The following is a 17,757-nucleotide window of genomic DNA, read 5'->3' as shown; positions in this document are numbered from 1 at the left end:
AGAAGTGAGTGGGCGGCTGCGTGGTGCTTAGTTGCTGGCTGGGGTTAAACCATGACACTGTTCCAGTTTCCCACCACCCTCACTGCAAAAAATGTCTTTCTTATGCCCCTCTTGTGAGACCTGCTGGCCGCTCCCTGCACGCACACAGCCCACGGGTGCCAGGGGCCAGAAAGCCCCTCAGCATCCCACCCCAGGGACCTTGCAAGCCTCGCACTCCACGCAGTACGTGGCAACTGGTGGTGGTGCTGCTGCTGCTGCTGGTGTCGGCTTCATGCCGCTTGCCAAACTAGTGCTTTTCTCTGCTAACTGTATTGAGCAGTGGGAAGTTTATAATAAGATCCAGGTAGAAGAACGTAACTTCTAAAGTCAGCAATAATGTGACATTGTTATTAATAACAACTCATTCCCGTAGGTGTTCATGCCCCTTTTGCAATTACTTAAGCCAAGTGTTTTACAAAGAAAGAGAGCTCTCAAAATATATATTTATTTCCAGATTCATCAGGAAAAATCTTAATCATAGCTGCATTTTATTCTCATTTGTTTATAAGAAGAAAAATAAAAATTCTGAATCCTTGTAGGAAAGAATAAGTGAGTAAAAATAATAGTAACTTTTCTAATGAAGGATATCAGGTATTTTGTGCTTTTGTATTTGCTGTCCCTCATCCTCATAGATAATGAGTCATTTCTAGAGGGAAGTAGTTGTTTTCAGGATATTCTACTGTGATTATTTTAAAGGAATTTATTTCTCTCTTTTATTGTAATTATACAATAAGAAGGTTGTTAAGAAGCAACCAGTTTCTCAAGAGTCTGTAATCTGAAACTCTAATATAATGTTGCCATATGTCAGCTGAGGGTCTGTAATCTCTGTATACTTCAGAGTGCATTTTTTTTTGTGTATATTACATTTTTTCCTTCCTTTGAAACAAGCTCCTTAGGCTGAGATGGAATGTGGTAAACCTTACAAGGTGAAGATCATGCATCTATACTAAGCATACCTGAACAAAGTGAAATGTCTGTGTTTACATCTATACTGAGTACTCTATGATATGCTACAAGAAACTCATTTCAATACTTAGTTATTTTATCTTGCCTCTGGGAGCTTGGATTGTGGTCCAATGTGCTCATTAATTTCTGATACTTGCACAGTTCGTTCAGCTCAGTGGAGCTTAGCAGTTGAGAAGTGCTTTATGAAATACTGTTTTTGTTGTTTAAAAGCCAAACTTCTGATTGTGTATGAAAAAAAAAAAAAAAGAAGCAGGGTAGTAAAAGAAACAGGATATGAAAATAAGGCTGTATCTTGAGCTGTGATATTATTATTTGTATAAAAATATTTTTTAGCATTTATATCTGAAAAAAGAAAACAAAACTTGGAAGTTAAATATAAACAGATGTCTCACAATTGAAGTCATAGCATCAGTTTAACACAGTTTTAGATTTTGAATTATGGACTTTTCATTTTTTTCTTGCTTAGATTTGTTTATGTAGAGAAAATTGCTGCAAGTTCATCCAGCTGTTACTCCATAAATGGATAAATGAATTCCTTCCCATTTGTTGAGCAGATGTCAAATTTACAGAGATCTGGGCTTGTTTAACGGTATATGTAAATCTGCAAAGAACTATTTTGATTTCTACTATCTAAGAAATCTTTTTTACTAATATAAACAGAGATGTTTTCTGTTCATATAACAATACTTTGGCAATCCTATCTTTAGTATACTTATCCTAAGTTGTAGTTCACAGGTGTTGTCTTACTGGGAAGAGATAAAAAGGGATTTGCTGAAGATCACATAGGAAGCTTGTGGTGCAGTAAGAAACGGAAGGCAGATCTCTGGAATGAAACTCCTTGAGCCATGGGGTAACCCTTTCTCTCTCCATAAGAATGTAGGATAGCAGAACGGATCTAGTGCCTACAGAAAAAGCAAATTAATTGGCATGTTAAAGAAAACACTGGTTCCAGGAAACAAGACATAGCATTTCTCTCTGCAAAGTTTCTCTCGGGTATTTTGCCCCCATTGTTAGACAGTCATTTACCCTCTGGCATCCAGTAATATCTACTGAAGATTTTATCCCAAGATCTCGGCAGTACTTGTCTCATGTTTTAAAGATTAACTAACTCAAATCCCTGAATATACTGGGCTTGTTAATTTTTTTGAGCCATGTAAAATTGCTAAGTTTTGCTCCAGGTATTTTTTCAAAGAATTTTGTCAAAATGTAAGAAGACATGAATTCTTTTTCCTTCAAAGAGAGACCATTTTCTTATATTGTAATTCTAAGCTCATGTTGTATGAATAGGATTGTTTAAAAAGAAAATTAGACTGTAACAGTCTTTTAGATGTTAATCCTATAAAAGCTGCTGCTTTTGAAGTTTTCCCTGAGTGAAATCTCACTTCTTCCTAACATGCTATTTCTTTTAAGAGAGAAGTTATTTCATATCAAGGAGGCTATCTGTGAAATTCTTTGTTCTTTTTAACTGCCAAGTTTGTCTAGGTCCTTTTCCATACCAGAAAAGTTTCTAACCTTAAGGCGATACAAGGGCAGATACCTTTGAATGAGTAAGTAGGGACAAGGAGTTAAATGTGCTTGTATGATCGTGGCAAGTGTATAACCATAAGCAGTTAGGTAGGTTTGGGGGCTTTGAGGAAACATGAGTTGACAGTGAATGTTAAGCTGATGCTGTAGCTCCAAGTATCTCCCTAGGCGAGGTGCCCGAAGGAGGGCTTCGCAGAGGGAGCCCTGTGCTCACCCCGCTGCGGGCTGTGGGCTCCTGCCTCAAGCAGGCGCCACTGCACGTGGGGTTTTAGCAGGGCTCTTGGGCAGCCGGCTGGGTTCGGCTTCACAGCTGAAGAGCCTCTCGCTCATCAGGTAATACTGATAGAGTCTGATGAGATCTTGCCTCTGTGAGTGAAGGGGACTCTTGCTCTTGCCGAGCTCAGGCTCAGCAGGAGCTGCTCTGTTCAAGGGTCTAGCGGGGAGCGAGGCTCTTTGCTTGTTCAATGATAGGTGTGTTTTTCATGTGTAAGAGGCAGCAGTTAGGAGATCCTAATGAGCTGGGAGCTCAGCAAGAGAATGTGCGAATCAAGAGGCTCTCGTTTGTCGCAGCGGCAGATGTTGCTTCTGCGAGCAGCAGGCATGATTGCTGTCTGGATGGGCTTAAGATGTGACAAGTGTTATCTGGCTGGAAATTTGTCATGCTTGACCCCAAGCAAAGACAGAATAAAGCTTGTCAACATAGAGATAGCCTACAGATACATCGGCCTGCTTACCATCCAAAATCACTTTGAGTTTTTTATTAAAAATAGAGAAGAATGAGAAGCAGTTCAGTCGCTTTGAATCTAGAATGCTCAGTCAGGCTTAATTGCCTTTAGTTGTAATAGCCCTGTGGAAGAAATGGGAGTTTTAGGGATACACTTGCATGTTTGTTTATGAGAGAGGGATTTTCATTAGTTGGTTTGGCAAAATGAAGAAAGTTACAAATTCATCAAAGCTCACCTGAATGTTTAGTTGAGGTTTACATTGTTCATCACTTTTCCTACTCCTTCCGTTTTTTTAGAGTCTGTTGAGAACTATATTTTTCAACATATTACTGGGGAAAAAACCATATCTAGCTCTAACTGCAATTACTTTAACAAGGGAAACTCCGTATTTTCCAAGTGGTGTTGAAGAGGTTAGGCACACATTTGAAGAAGCTGTTTGCGATACAGTGTGCCTGTTGTTTCTGGTTACGTACCCATACCTGGAAGACAAAAACAGTGGAAGAGTAAAGTACAGCAAAGAGAATATACTGTTCCTGTTATTCTTTCTAACTCTCAGTGATAACTTTACTCCAGGAGAAGTTCAGGGGTGGCCCACCATTTTGTCAAGTACTCTGACATCTGGTGGACTTTTATGGACAATCAGATGTTCAGTTCTGTTCAGTTGTTCCTGTGGTCCTGAGCTCCTAGTCAAGTAAGCTCTGTTTCTTTTAAACAAAAAAAGGAAAAAAAAGGCAGAGAGAGGGAGAAGGGAGCCAGGTTAATCAAAAAAAGATGAGGAACCTGCCCAATAATAGGAGGAGTGATGCATTTCAAATCCTGCACTTGAAAGCTGGTAAAATGATAATGCTCTTTCAGTCCTTCTCTTTAGCCTGTAATAGCCAGACTGGGATGAAGGTCCCATGTTTCCAGGCAAGGAGTAGATGCTGTGTTTTCAAGGCAGATTGCTCTGCTCCACCATGTCACACTATTATATTTTCTGTGTCACCTCAAAATCTTCTTTTAAAGTTTCCAACAGCTCTAATGAAGGGAATACACTCCATGTTAGGAGTCAGTTAGGGCTAGTGTAGTTCCCTGTACTTCTGATTTTGTTCTCCTGTTGTTTTCAAATATTATTTTAACGTAGATCTTCAGTGGCAATATCAGAACTTTTATTTGGCTACTTCAATTTGTTTGCCCTCTAGATAAACTTTTCATTCTGGACCTGTTTTACCTTTGTACAACTTATGTTATTGGCACAGGACATCTCTCCTAGTGATCTGAGGAGTAAGGAGGAAAAGTGACAAACTCTTGTCATTAGAATAACAAATCTCAACATAGTTTCTGAAGTATTTAGATTTTCATGTGCTCATATGTGGCTGTCATGAAATGGATATAGAACAGTACTACCTATCAGTATTTACTTGCATCATAATTATTTATTGCTAGTGAGGGAGACTGACATTCCATTGGAAAATTGAAGCTTGAGAAAATAAATAACTGGAAGCTAGATAATAACAGAAATGCTTTTGTTGTCCTATGTACCCAACACATTAAACCATACTTAACTTGGTGATCTCTGTCACTTTTAAACTAACATGTATGTTGAAGAAGTTTGGCTTACACTGAATAAAACAACGTAATGTAGACTTATGTTAGAGAGAGATTTGAATGCCTTCCAAAACTGATGTAAGAATGTGAAGAATCCTTGTTTTCTGGTTGTACAGACAATTTCATGTCATTTTACATATTCATCTGGATGTATATATAGATATGTGTGTATCGTGTTGATGTACATCTACATGATGAAAGCCGATGAAAGAATATCAGTGACTTGACTTACTGCCTATTGCCCAAATTAGCAGTAAGTTAAAATGTCTCCTGAAATTAATCTCAAGATACCTATTTAAAGATTGATTTTTAAAAATTAACAAGCTACTGGAAAATACATGAAAGACATGAGTCATTAGAGATAGTACTGCTGTACATATTGAAGCCGACATCTTATGTGGCTACTGCCTTTTATATATGAAGGAAAGAAAATACAGTTTCTGCATATATCGCAGTGGGAGTAACGAAACCAGCTGTCCAGTGATGCCACTGCTAGAGGAAATAAGTTAATTATTTTGTGATGTTTGTCATAGCTAACAGCAAGTGGATTACAGTGCACAAAAGCTAAAAATAACTTCTTCAGGTGTAATAAAGATGAAAAAAATGTCAGGCGCTCTGATTTTAGTGATGGTTGAATCTCAAAAGACTCAGAGTATTAGGTTTGGTTTGTTGTTTGTTTGTTTTTTTTTTTAAATCCTGTCAATTATTGTTGATCTTCCCTGAACTTCCCTGTATGTGTCAAATGTATATATATTTCACACACAAATATATGTATTGGATTGATGAAAAAAAGTACAACTGAAGAAACAGAGAATGAAAAAAAAAAAAGGACTTGTCATAGACAACGTGGGAGGAAAGATCTGGGAAGGGAAGAAGAGGCTTCTTATTGAATATGTTTGCCTATAATTATGTCAGCCACAGAGGCAGTAATAATAAATTGCTGTATCACGTATTAAAAGGGAAGGTGACAGGTCTGTGTGGAACAGAACCATCTAGGACAACAGCAGGACAAATTCTCTCTATTTCTGGTTTGAGAGCTCTAGGCAGAGCGGTGGGATGTGCAGTACTGTGAAGTGCAGTACAACCTCGTTTTATGTAACAAAAGTAATTTTTCCCCATCTATTTGTTTAATATATCACCAGAATCTTGGAGAGATACAGACATGTATGGCTCCCATACTCCATTCAGCCTTATATAGACCAATGAAGTTAAGTAATTATGCTGCATTAAATGCCATGGTATTACAGTCTCGAGTAATTTCTCAATGTGTCTGTAGGTGATGAGAGTGTATAATTAAGCAACTGCCTAGGAGACTGAAAAATTAGAAGGTGTGGGTTTTTTTGTAAAAGGTTTTTGTAATGGAGCTTCTATAATACAATTTTCACCCTTAACATAAGACACACACACAAAAAATAATAAACGGCTGGGCTTAGAAAAAGGAAGATAATACAATGAGTCAAGACCAGACTATAGGCTAACACTTTCAAACGTCTCTTGAGCACTGTCCCTGGATTTCAGTGTGGCACATACACTTAACCAGTGTGATTTCCTTCTGCAAGCCCCACCAGAGATGCTATAATTTGTTCAAAGAACATTGCTGACCAAAAAGAAGAGAGGGCTCAGAAACTGATGTCTTAGAAGAGCAGTGTTTTAGAGCGAATTGAAGCTTCTTGACAAGAGCCTTAGGCTTTCTATTTTGGAGATGTACAAAGTCTGTAAACAACTTACATATGCCACTTGCTTGGTGCCAGATGCTTGCAGCCAGGTTAGTTGAGTCTTCAGAAGCTGCAGGGAAGAAAATGTATCCTGATTTTTTTAATGTCTTTTTTTTTGGTGGATTGTTATTTTTCACAATGCTGTTGGAAAGCTGAAAAAAGGATTGGTCTATGTGAAGGTTATAAAAGAACTTCAGCATGATCCATTAGACCTTTTTTCCTTCTGCTGTTTTCCATAATGAAGAAGCACATTCTGAAAAAAGTCGTAGCCTGCCTTAAAAATCGGGAAGAGCACCCATTATGATGACTGTGGTAGGCTTTGAAAAATAAACATATACATTGGTAGTTTGTTGTGATTCTCTTCACAGCCTAGTGATAGGGCACAAACTGATGATGGTACTGTTTGTCAGAATTTGATCTACAACATTAACCCATAGTTATCTTTTGAAAAACCTCATTTTTTTCCTGAAATGGTCTAACCAGTGTATCCCATGACTACTCAATGGTGCTTTCATATGTTCACTTATACCAACAAAATAGACTCTGGTATAGACTGCATAGAAGAGTGCATAAAAGGTTGTACCTGAAAAGCACATATTACATGTTTTTGTAAGGCAATACTTGTCATCTTATCAACATGAGATATACTTATTTCCATGCAGCCTTTTCATTTTAAGTTTTAGAAATTCACTTTGATGTAAGAAATGTTAGTTAACAGGAGTAAGGTTTAGAAGAGTTATTGATAAATAAACAACTTCTAGCCTTAAATCCAGATTGCGCATAGCACTTGCATCGCTATAAAGAAATAAGCAACTGTCTTCCTCCTGTGCCTTATGACAGCCTTGTGAGCCATCTGTGAAATCTGCTGGAAGATAACTTAGACATGTCTTCCCTTGTATCAGTCCTGAAGATAGTCACTTCTAAGAAGTGGTTGTCTTTAAAGATCATTTATGTAATACAACTCAGCTTACTAAAATGTGTTCAAAATATGAACCAGTCTGATGCATCATAGATTTGTAAGTAAAATGCTGTCCAAATTAAGGCTCACATAAGCTAATTAGACATCTTCTATGTAGTGAGACTGTATGTTTGACAACTTACAAAATTACGAACAAATACCAGTCTCACAAAGTTAAGAATGTAAATGAAACTTATAACTTGGGGAGTGGGGGCAAGGGAGGCCCCTAAGAGATTATAGATCTTTCTTAATTAAAATATTACAATGGCATCACAACTTTTTAAAGTTCAGTTTTTTATATCTTTTTCCTTCTAATATATGGTTGATCTGCCAACTCTGTAAATTACTATGACTGATGACAGATCTGCTGTGGATCTGGTGTATGGTATTGCATTGGTTCTGGGTTATGATATTATGTATGTATGGGAGAAAGGGCACAACTGATTCTCTTGCTCTTGAACCCTCTCATGCTTGGAACATCTCTGGCCTGTTTGTTTTATCTGAAAAGATTTCTTTTACTCCAAAAGCAAAATATTATCCTCATTTTACCTGCAGGGTGGTGTGAAAGAGTGAGTGCTGATGTCAGCATGACCTGGTGAATCAAGTCTTACTCTCACCTCCATCTCCCATTTTGTTGACTGAATCCTCACTTTGTCTGCTCACGCTATGATAGGAATTGTTTCTGAAACAGTTAAGAATTACAGCTTGAAAGGCAAAAATTTGAAGTAATATGGTTTTTTTTCCCTGGTTAAAATTTTATATTTTGGCTTTCATGAATTTAGTACATTATTCCAGTGAATATGAAATTCAAGAAATATGTATGATTCTTTAGGGTCTTATGAGTCAGTAAAGAGTAAGGCATTTTGTAAAGAAAGATAAATAGATTGCTTAATGCTGTTGGAGAGGAGCTAGTGATCCCACACCCAATGGCCCTCTGCACTGCCAGAGTAGACCTGTCATGGTCTGCTTTCAGGGTTCATCCTAACTTTTTTGCCAGAAGATTACCTTAGTATTGAAGAGGGTCAGTTATGTTATCGGGACCTTATCGTAGGTCTTAGTGCACTGTAGGATTTTGGGAAGTATTTTGTGGCATGTGGTGTGCCAGTGGAGATGGAGTGACGCAGTTGGGGCTTAGGGGTGCGCCTCTGTGTGTACGTACTGAAATCTTTCAAATGTATGCCATTCACATAGTTTTATCTGTGGGGAAACTGAACAGTTTTATTTAGTAAGATGAAAAAAGTTGTCAATAACAAAGTGGGCAGCTGTTCTTATTTTTTGTTTTAAATTGAGTGGAATGTCTTCTCCCAGGTCTAGCATAGCAAAGGTGTGCATGAGGCATGGCTGGTGCCACCTCCAACTCTGTGCCGTTCCTTAGTGTCCTGATTTCAGCTGGGATAGAGTTAACTGTCTTCCTAGTAGCTGGTACGGTGCTATGTTTTGAGTTCAGTATGTGAAGAATGTTGGTAACACGGATGTTTTCAGTTGTTGCTAAGTAGTGTTTAGTCTCAAGTCAAGGATTTTTCAGCTTCTCATGCCCAGCCAGCAAGAAAGCTGGAGGGGCACAAGAAGTTGGCACAGGACACAGCCAGGGCAGCTGACCCAAAGTGGCCAATGGGGTATTCCATACCATGGGACGTCACATCTAGTATAGGAACTGGGGGGAGTGGGGGCGGGGGATCGCCACTCGGGCGCTAGCTGTGTGTCGGTCTGCGGGTGGTGAGCAATTGCACTGCACATTATTTGTACATTCCAATCCTTTCATTATTGCTGTTGTCATTTTATTAGTGTTATCATTATCATTATTAGTTTCTTCTTTTCTGTTCTATTAAACCGTTCTTATCTCAACCCACGAGTTGTACTTCTTTTCCCGATTTTCTCCCCCATCCCACTGGGTGTGGGGAGAGTGAGTGGGCGGCTGCGTGGTGCTTAGTTGCTGGCTGGGGTTAAACCACGACACTTAGGAAGTTCCTTGCATTTGAGGACAAAGGGACAAAGTGTGTCAGGTACTGAACTGCTCTGATTCAGGAGGGCTACAGACAGGGAGAACTAAGACTGACATTGGAAGTCAAGGAACATGTAAAGCTTCACCTTTAACTTAGAGGTAATTAATTTAGAAAATTACCACACTCTCTTGTGTAGTGTGAGTTTGCCTGGTGGTTGTACTAATGTATGGATTTATTGTTCACGTGTTCACATAAACCTTTCTCAGGTGCTGATGCTAGTTAACTTATATTGATTCTCCAGTCTTTATTTGTAAGAGTAAAACACCTTAAAATAGAATGATGTTTTTGTAGATTTTGTCACAGTATCACCTGTGAAGATAAAAAATTGTTACAGGGTAAAAATAATAAATAATCTATTGGAAGCATTCTCTTTAAACAAACCATTTGAGTGTATTCACTACTTTCAAAGTTATTTAGTTACCCATTCCAATCTATGAATATTCACGATTCAGTTATTTGTTTCATAGCTTATTTTCCATGCATTTTAATATTAGAGAAATTCATGCTATGAATTAATTTTTGCCATTGTCACCATTCTTCTCATTGTTTTTGCAAACTGCAGATTGTAATGTTTCAAAAAAGTCATGGCAATAGAAGCAATGAAGACAAGGAGTTTGGTTACTCATACAATGAAGCTTGATACATTTACAGACAAAATTACATGCTGAGGCTGCTTGCAGTTTCTGGAATTTATACTCAGTAGCTGAGGAGAGCTCTTTCAGCCTTGTATCCTATAATCTGGGGAGGCCAATACACAGTTCTGGATACCCCACTGCTTGAAAGACAGACTGCTTGTTTATGTGATAAATCATAACACTGGTTTTGGGGGAGGTTTCTTTTCTTTCTTAATCCTTCCTGAAAAGGTAAACCACAGAGGCCTCAGAGATGTGTAGTAGGCTACAGTAAAATTTCAGTGATGATAAACTCTGTCAAGTACCTGGCTTCTGTGCCTTGCCCATTGCTAAGTGCCATTCTACGGTTCAGAAGGGTTCCTCCCCGAACTTACACTGTTAGCCATTCCTGTTGTCTTCTAATTTCCTTTATTGTTTGGGCCATAGTCTGCTGTCAGGAATCATGTTTTTTTAAAACAAAAACGAACAAAGAAAATCTCTGAGGTACATATTGATACTGAAGGGAAGTAGTTGTGATTTGGGGACCCTGGGTCATAGTGGACAGTGGAGTTTGAAAAATATTTTGTGTCAATTGTTGTGTGAGGATACATAGCGTATATGTTCACTTGACCCTTTTGGACTAAACAGCTTTTGCAAAATTGGTTGAGATTGCAAGAGGCTTGAGGTAGGTGATCAAGACTGCCAATGCCAATCCTTTGTTCCTAAATTTGGGATTTGAAAACCTGCAGCTTTGGTGTAATGTCTAGTGTCCATATGGAACAGGATGTTATTTTCAATAGATTGCCCTTGGAAAGCGTTTTAACCAGCCTACATTCTGCAGTGTTGTCACTTAAGTAAGAAATTAGGAACATGAATCAAAAACTTTCTTAGATTTCTGGGTACTGGATGCAAGTGATCTTGGATACATCATCATATTCCTACACATGGAAATCTAAAGAAGAACTTAATTTAAGGTTGTCACTGTATTATAAGCTACAGTGTTTTATAAAGGAACCACTGCTGCTTGAAAGTATTATTTTTTGAAGAATGGAGAAAATACCCTCCATTAGACTTCATCAGACGCTTAGAGTATTAAGGCACAAATTAAGCTGAACAAAGCTTTTGTGACCTTTTTGTAATAGTGGTTTTAATTCAAAATTTCTGAACATTCCTGAAAGTGTATAATATTTTATTATTTATAATTCTTCTAATCACTCCATCACTGCATCAAGTATCTGAAAAAAATAAAGGATGATGCTTTTACACTCCTTTCCTGTCAACATTAGTAAATCAATCTGAAAGCAAAATAATTATAGTTCACCATATGTACAAATTATTAGGCTTATTAAAATGCATGAATTCTATAGGAGAACTGTGGAAAAAAAATCCTGCTGACACTCAGGACTTTGATGGTTGTCAGATTTACATTTGTTATATTTTTAACACTCCTGTGCAATTTCAATTGCTTTGGTTTCAGTGACCTAGAGGTGAGACCTCCATAACCTTGGATTCAGGTATCTCCCAGATAAATTTCAAGTGCCATTTCACTTGTCATTGCAATCAAAAGAGAAAGGTTTTACTAATGTTAGAGCAAGAGTTCACAAACCCTGCCTCAATACGTTCCTTGCTTCTCTGTATGCCAGAGATGTTCTGTCAAGTTTTGCCATGTTTCTAGCATATGTCTGTAGAGGTATACACTGGTTGCTGATAAGAAAAGGGAGCTCTTTTTATTCCTTGTACTTTGGTGCCCTCCACCAAAAAAAGGCTAAGTGAAAGCTTGAACTTGATTTCCAGTTTAAAAAAAAAAAAAAAAAAAGAAAAAAAAAGTGCAACTACAATGTACATATTTACATCCAAATTCAACAGTCCTGTGTGAAGAAATCTCAGATATAATGCTAACCAAGGAAGTATAAGTATTTAAAGCATTTTTTTGTGTTGTATGTTACCATTTATTATATGTAAAATCCAAGCATCTTCTCCTCTTTTTAAGAGGCAATGTCTGCTTTTTTAGAGGTGAGATAGCAACAAATGAGAGAAAATAAAAAAATAGCTTGCTTCCTTCACTGGCATTCTCTAGGTTGTGAAGTCCACCTTACATTTCCCAACTGCTTGTCTTTGGTCTCATGTGTTCTCTTTCTATAATAGGCTAGACTGTGTACTTTGGTCTCCCACCCAAAGGAGCAAGTAGGTCCTTGCCATAGGGTTGTTGGCAGTGCCATAGTCCACAGAGGTGTGCGGAATAGCTGATCAGTGGACTCTTCTGGATCCGTCAGCTGTTGTGCTGTTGTCAAGGTCTGACCCTACTGATGCATGTGGTCTTTTCTGTCCTATATTCCTCCCTTGTATTTTATAATCTGATCAGTCTTTCTTCTTCACACAAAGGCTTCAGGGCAGACTCTCCTTTTCTTTATTGTGTATTTTAACATGACTCATGACTGCAGAATTCAGCTGTAACACATTTTAAAAGCATTTTATTGTGATAGGAGAATGGACGATCCAGAGGTGAATCTATGTGATAAGCTTTAATCTAGAATTTTCTTGCATTAAAATGTAAGATAATTTAGCAAAATGGCGTGTCATAATGTGACAGTCTTTTCAATTCTGTATGTAACATTGCTTTTATAATTGCGTACCTGCTGCAAGTAAGACTGTTGTTGCTGAAATTCTGCTTCAGATAGCTAAATGAAAACATAAAGTTAAACCTATGTTTCAGGAGTGGACCTTAGAAAGCAATGTGGTTGCAATCTCCTAGAACGTTTACACTGAACTGTTCTTACCAGTTTTGCAAAGATTTGTGTGTTATCTGCCCTAAGTTGCTACATATTTTGTGTCACCACAGGCAAAATCTCTTTTTCCAGATTTTCAAGTCATTGTGTGTTTACTTACTGCTAGAAAGACATTGTCACTTGGAATCCAGCAGTCATACAAAGGTAGGATAAAAAGACTTAGTTCTCTAAGTGAATGGGTGAAAGAAGAATTTATAACCTTTGATCTTTATTTGACAGAAATCAGTCTGTGAGATTTGACATGTGTATATTCAGTTTGTAATGGTCTTAATGTGCCAGGAGTTGGGGTCAGTATGCCATTTACAATGTTGGAATGAGGCTTCAAATGTGAGCTTGTGATAGGAAGCTGAAACAAAGCATTGGTTTTCATGGTGTAGAGATTACACATGCTGAGTATAACATACGGAAATAGGTAAGTGCAGCAGAAGCTTTAGCCTGACAGAGCTAATAATGACAGAGGAAAATTTGTGAGCTAAATGTACTGTGAAATATTGTGTATTTCACATTTTAACAGCCTGAAGAATTCAGTTTACTCCATATATTAATGTGAATGAATATTTTTATTAGAACAGTAAGTACTGTTGGAAAAACAGCATACCCTCAGGCACATGGTCTTGCTCACTAAGAAAGATGCAGCCAATTTCTAGCAAAAACATGTTAAAACCAATGGTTGTTATTTTAGTCCAACTATGTTAGTAGTTGGATAGCTTAGAGGAGGTAGCAGTTGTGATCTAAAGATGTGTTAGCTGGAGATGGAGGTAACTGTGCCTTTGACTCGCTGAGACAGAAATGGAAATTGTACTCAGTAGGATCAGCAGGGATATGAGACATGAAAAATCCATTCTGCTGCAGAATTAATGTCAAGACTTTTGTTAACAGCAAAAATAGCACCCTACAAACCCTAGCAGAGACTAAATGAAGGCCACCATAGCTTTCCATCCTATGTTGGAATATAGGTAGAGAAATCATTAAACAACTACAGTTTATAGGAAAGATAAGTACACCTTCAGATAAAATTTCCTAGTTCCATTTACCGTATATTTCATATAAACATAGAGTGTTCAATACTTTACTCCACAAAAGGTGACTTATTAGTTGTGAATTATTTTTCAAAGTTCTTTTATTTAGCTGCCATACAAATTGCTCCATGGAAGACTGGACTGTATCAAATTTTAAGAGACTGTAGATTAATATAGACTACTGAACCAATTGGTGCTGTACTGCACTGAATAAGGATACAGAATCCTTCCTTGTTTCTGTTCCCTCTTCTTTGTATTATATTACATGCGTATACTTCTTGAATAGATGGTACCTGAAATGCATACTGAAGTATCTAGAGAGAGCAATCCAATTTCCCAGTATTATTCCAGAATTTGGTAGTAGCTAGAAATAATTTGATCATCTATTATATTTGACTTTGTGGTGCCAGAATTACTATTCTTCTGTATCTGTGGTTAAAAAGATACAAAGATCCTTAGCCAACTGCTAGTACGTTCATCTGTGTTACTACAACAGTAATCAAGTGATGGCAAATACAAACAACATATGCCTTCAGGATGTCATTATTTTCACTAGGCTACTGTTTATTTTCCAAATGATGCCTTTTGTTTTATTAATAGCATGTGTAAAATTATTTTGTTCCTTTGATTTTGGTAAACTATATTTAGCATAAAACAGGTGTGAGCAAAAGGGAGAAAATAAATCAATGTTGAAATTGAGTTCACAGAAGTACTGGTATAAAATGCAAGTTTCAGGTTTTTAAATGTTTTGAGTTGGCTTAATTATTTTAATATCACAGTAGTTATATTAATTGCTATATTTTGCTATATAGTAATTGCTTTAAAAAATAGTAATTACAAAATCTTTAAATGCAAGGATATCTCTGCCAAAAGGTCATAGCACTACTTGCAGTTCCCAAGCACAGAAGAAACTGTCAAATTTCCAGCATATATTTTAGGTTTAGTAACGAGTGATTTTTATGATGAGAGCAATGTATTATATCCCAAGGTGTTCCAGGGGCTATTGCTTTGTACTTCAGAAGATGCTGGACTTGCAAGCTATGTATAGTAGCAAACAGGGCTAGAGCGGTTTAGTTGTTGGCATGTTTCCTAAAATGCTTTGGCTTATGCAATTAACACTTTCTCAAACAGTATTTAGGGACAATTTAAGGGCTAGCATAGGTTAATGGCAGTTCCTGATAACTAGGATAGATAAGGCCTCTCTGTTCTGAAACAGAAGAGATTTTAACATTTTGCGTGCAAGCCACACCACTTGCTCTCAGTGCCACAGAACAGGCTTTGGCTCATCTAATTTACCAGAATTCATGTAACCACAGAGTCCTAAACTGAAATGCTTCCAGAATTACTTGTGTGGTCTTAGAAGAGGTTGAAAATAGCAATGAATATAGAAGTTCACCATACCACTACTTCTCCAGATTTACCTGGTAAATTGTAATGAGCTACAAAGTGAATACTTGGTAAAGAAAAATGTTAAAGTAAAAAAAAAAAAAAAAAAAAAAATTACTTGGAACTATTTTTTTTTTCTGTCATTATCATAAAACAGAGAATTTCTAAGAAGTAACTACACCTGGTTTCAGAAGTCTAAGCAGTTTAATTGGTGGAAGTCTGCAGCAGGTGAGCCATTATAGGAATTTAGTTTCTATTTTTAAGAATCTTAGTCTTCATTGTTTTTCGTAAGACTGTACACTTTAAAGATAAGATTGCTTACATGACTTTCCATGTACAGCAGGGTATTCCAGTTCAAAGGAATATGAGGGTTAGTAGGAAGAAAGAATAATAAAGAACAAAGCAGTAAAGCTCTGGAAGGGAGGAAAAAAAAGATTAAATGAAACAGGATTGCCTGAGGACATTGCTTTGTTGCTTTTCTTTTTCTGTGCCCAGAAAAGTTTTAATCATTATAAATTAAGTATTGTTTTTTGTCCTTATTATTACTGGGGAAAAAAGTGCTATTTGAGTTGAAGCTCTGCAAAGGTAAAAAAACTGAAGACTTCCTAGCGTTTGATATATCTTAGCCAGGTTGCCTTTTTTCACGCCAGGTTTGAGTTTGGACTGTCAGTTGGTTTTTTTCTACCATATAATACAAAGTCTTCATCTGACTGATTGAATTTTTTTGTAAATCACAGTAGATTGTTTAAATAAAGGAGTATGACCTAAGCTCTGAAACTTGAATAGTTTTTCCAACAATATCTTCAGGGAAGGGAGAGTTGGAGACTGATGATAGTATTTCATAATTCCATTACTTCTGGGATAAACTAACATTCAAATAAAAATAAGTAGTAAAGTTGCAAGAGGAACAAATAAAATCTGTGAGTATAAATAAAACCCCCAATTTATTTTTGCACCCATTGCTGTTCCCTGGCAGGATTGCAGAGTTTAAAACCCTCATCAATTACAGTTCACAATTCACAAAGTAGGATTCAGTGGAGTTAGAGTTTAATCCAGTGACAAAATTCCCATTAACCTTACACATATGATAGCTAACGTCATCATCTAAGCAGAGATATGAGCTACTGTCATCTGAAGAACATCATGAGATTTCCTCTCATTTCTCTCTTTCACACCTGAGCCTATGCTAGGAGAGATTTACAGTGAGCATGAAAGCTGGCTTGAAGGGGAGACCCAGCTCATGTTTATGTTTCTGCAGGGTCTCATCTGTCAGGGTGTAAGTAGGTTTGCATACGTTTACTCGCAGCCCACATCCAGTGGTCCTAGAAAATAGTTATCCCAGCCACACCAACCAGCAATACAGACAGAAAACTCACGACTTCCAAAATTAATTTTGCTTAATCCATTTTTACTCTTGAAACATAATTTAGGATTTAACCTGCCATCACCGATCAAACCCATTCAGTAAATAATTAGAAAGAAGAAATGAGGGTTTGTTCGGGGGATTTTTTGTTGGTTTGGTTTTTTTCCCCAGAAAGCCTTATTCAATAATCTGTATTCATCACAAACTAACTGGTTAAATATAGAGACAGAGATGCTTAAAATAAAGAACATGTTAAACTGATTGAATAATTTGTGAAGGAAAAATGATAAATATTTGTTTATGCTGAATTGGATTGAATGTAAGCTCCAAACATTAATTAAAGTTGTTTAATGAATTAATGATTTCTTGTGGAGTAAGTTAATAATTTAAGAATTCAGCTTTATTCTATTCCAGAGTGCCAAAGTGAAGGAAAAAATCTTTTGTAACAATTACTAGCAGAATTGTTTTGTAGTGAAATGTTTGGAAACCATCCGTGAGCTGTGTTAAATTTCTCAATTCTGTGAACTTCTTTTAACTCGATTAAAAAAAGGTATCTGTAATAAAAATTGAAAAATAATGGCTGCTTAAGGACACGAAACTGACATGTCGAGATCTACACAGTATACTTACTATCTCTACATTGAAACTAAGATATACACAGCTAAAGTACTTACATTCTATTTGTGGGGCCTGATTGATTTAAAAAAATCATAACCAAATATACTAGACTTCTGAGAAAAAAATCACCTAGTCTTTAAGTTAAACAAATAAAGTAAATTATAATAGTGCCAGGAGATAAAACTGCAATAAAAATCTTGAAAGTTATGTTTTCCTTTTCTTCCTCTCCATAATGATGCTAGAGTGGAAAATCTTTTTTCTTTGTCCTTTTCTGTTCACACAAACAAGCACAAAAACGATGCATAGATGTGAGTAGAGATATTACAGAAGAGACATTCCTACTTTTTGTATCCTCAACCCTCAACTCTAGATGTGCAAGGTATGAGTTCTATCCAGTTTCATTTAGGAAACAAAAAAAAAAAAGGCGAATTCTAATTTCACACAAGGAAGAAAGCTG

General features: G+C 36.9%; 1 protein-coding gene across 7 annotated transcripts in view; it reads left to right on the top strand.

Annotated features, from left to right (window-relative positions):
* Positions 1–17,757, top strand: part of SNTG1 (syntrophin gamma 1) — a 372,119-nt gene that overhangs the window by 78,118 nt on the left and 276,244 nt on the right. Inside the window, exons 2-3 of one of the 7 annotated variants that reach the window (XM_030012054.1) lie at positions 12,987–13,058; positions 15,477–15,547. The exons of the other annotated variants lie outside the window; for them this stretch is intronic. The gene's annotated coding sequence lies outside the window, so the exon portion shown is untranslated. The remainder of the gene's footprint in view (positions 1–12,986; positions 13,059–15,476; positions 15,548–17,757) is intronic. 7 annotated transcript variants of the gene reach the window in all.

The sequence above is a fragment of the Aquila chrysaetos genome, chromosome 4 (genome assembly GCF_900496995.4).
Source record: "Aquila chrysaetos chrysaetos chromosome 4, bAquChr1.4, whole genome shotgun sequence".
Taxonomy (NCBI): domain Eukaryota; kingdom Metazoa; phylum Chordata; class Aves; order Accipitriformes; family Accipitridae; genus Aquila; species Aquila chrysaetos.
Note: the sequence above shows the minus strand (reverse complement) of the source record. Positions and strands in the feature narration are given on the sequence as shown.